This window comes from Centruroides sculpturatus, unplaced genomic scaffold, assembly GCF_000671375.1.
Source record: "Centruroides sculpturatus isolate CEXI.00-Female unplaced genomic scaffold, Cexi_2.0 scaffold259, whole genome shotgun sequence".
Lineage (NCBI taxonomy): Eukaryota > Metazoa > Arthropoda > Arachnida > Scorpiones > Buthidae > Centruroides > Centruroides sculpturatus.
In genome coordinates this window covers 615,866-618,490 of record NW_019384410.1, presented here as the reverse complement: position 1 = coordinate 618,490, position 2,625 = coordinate 615,866, and positions in this window count along the sequence as shown.

Sequence of the window (2,625 nt, the reverse complement as noted above, 5' to 3'; positions counted from 1 at the left end):
GTACAAGTCGACCCCCCGCTATAACACTGTCGATTATTCTGTTTTATATAAATTCCATGTTGTACGAGCCACTTAGATTTTACAAATACGTGTGCCGGGCTGTGAACGGCTTACGTATTTGTAAAATCTAAGTGACTCGTACAACATGGAATTCATATAAAGCGGAATAATCGACAGTGTTATAGGGGGGTCGACTTGTAATATATTTTTTTAAATAAAAGATTTTGTTCAGAGGAAACATTTTTTTTTTTTTTTTAAATTGGGTTTATTAAAACTATTGTTTAACAATTTACATTTTTATGTTCCTATCAGCGAAAAATAGAGAAAGGTGGCATTTTCGAAAACTGAAATTTATAAATAATACATTTGTGTTTATTTCCCTATAAAAATGCCATAAAGAGTAAATTGTCGTGAAACTGATAATAAAATAAATTGTATTTTTCCTGTTTTGTGTCTTTTTTTTTCAAAAAACAAAAGAGATAGAAGAAAATACAATTTAATGTTTCTATTTTTTTACACTTGTATACGTTCTACTCCCCTTTAAACCTTCCTTCAAATGAACCAATACAGAAGTAAAATCAAAATTTGAAATTTATTTCTAAGGAAAAATATTGTTATTACATTTTCCCATTTCTTTCTTGCATAAAAAAAATATATATATATATATATTTTTTAATGTAATTTACATTATAGATTTAAAGAAACATTATAAAATAAGAGAAGTTTGATATATGGAAACGTAAGAATTTATATAAGAATAATGTAAAATGTAGGGTATATTTTTAATTTTTAAAGTACTATTTTATATAATACTAGCTGCTTGTGTTCAGTATTGTTCGGGCTTTTCAGGGGGTAGGAATTGGTGAGGTTGTGTTAAGAGAGAGTGACGTAAACAATGATCTTAGTAATTAAAATATACATTTATTGATCTGAATATTTACAATAATGAAACTGCAAAGCACAAAAAATTGCTTGGGATTAAGTTAAGATCAGTGGACTTTAGGAGTGGACAACCACAGTATTTTCTCTAGGGAGCATTTGTGCCAAATTTGATGCGGATATGTTAAAAGATATAGAACTCTTTACCATACATATTTGACTTTTATATAATTAAGAATTAAGCAGTTATCCTATGGGCAAAAAGGGCAATTGCCTGGGATCCACAACAACAGTGACCCCCAAATTCAATCATTTATGAGTAAATATTTTCCTCAAAAAATTTCTTCCAAGAAAAATGTATGAATTCAATACTCTACATGCTCCCCTTTAATTCAAATTTGCCACGAAGCTATAACACACCATTGGGATTAAGGATATTTAAGATGATGAATAATCTANCAGATTAAACATTTTTTTTTTTTTTTTAAATTGGGTTTATTAAAACTATTGTTTAACAATTTACATTTTTATGTTCCTATCAGCGAAAAATAGAGAAAGGTGGCATTTTCGAAAACTGAAATTTATAAATAATACATTTGTGTTTATTTCCCTATAAAAATGCCATAAAGAGTAAATTGTCGTGAAACTGATAATAAAATAAATTGTATTTTTCCTGTTTTGTGTCTTTTTTTTTCAAAAAACAAAAGAGATAGAAGAAAATACAATTTAATGTTTCTATTTTTTTACACTTGTATACGTTCTACTCCCCTTTAAACCTTCCTTCAAATGAACCAATACAGAAGTAAAATCAAAATTTGAAATTTATTTCTAAGGAAAAATATTGTTATTACATTTTCCCATTTCTTTCTTGCATAAAAAAAATATATATATATATATATTTTTTAATATTTAAATGAACCTATAACACACCATTGGGATTAAGGATATTTAAGATGATGAATAATCTACGTTTTAGCATTTTAATTGTTACTATTAAGATTTTAAACAAAAATATATTATAAAAATATACTTTTATATTTATAAAAATAATACCAAATAAATCTCTAAACACGCTATATATTTTTTTATAAAGTGCATTAATGCTTGTTCCTTCGAATTTATACCAAATTTTTTAAAACTTACCTCTATTTTTATAATGCCATTTTTATTTAAAAAAAATAAAAACTGCAAAAAATAAATGGCAATATTACGTTGTTTTAAGTGCTTATGCTGTAGCTTGCATTTTTTTTTTACTACTACTAATACGCATTTTCTACATCAATATATAGATTTTTTTTGCACTCCAGATAGCGCATTTTCAGCGATAAACACACACTAATTTTAGGACTACATTTATGCTGGTATTTGACGATTTATAAATAAATATATACTAACAGTAATGTGTGTAAAAGTAATGCGGTCTAACGTTCAAATTTATAGCATGAAAGAGAGTAAAAATATTTTACAGCAACGGACTGGTATCCTGATAAATTTTAATGCATAAATTATCCTTAAAATTACAACGTAATTCTACATACATTCGACTAAATCTTTACTGGAAAGAATAAAATAAAAGAAAATTATCAAAAGGAGTATCTTTAAGCTTTATTTTTTTTCCAATTTTTAAGTGCAAACATTGCCATTCGATGCTTCAACAGATTTGTTATCAGTTCGTTTTGAAGCCACGCTTAGGACTTGTTATCAAAACTTTAGATATATATATATATATGATCATTGAATTATTGT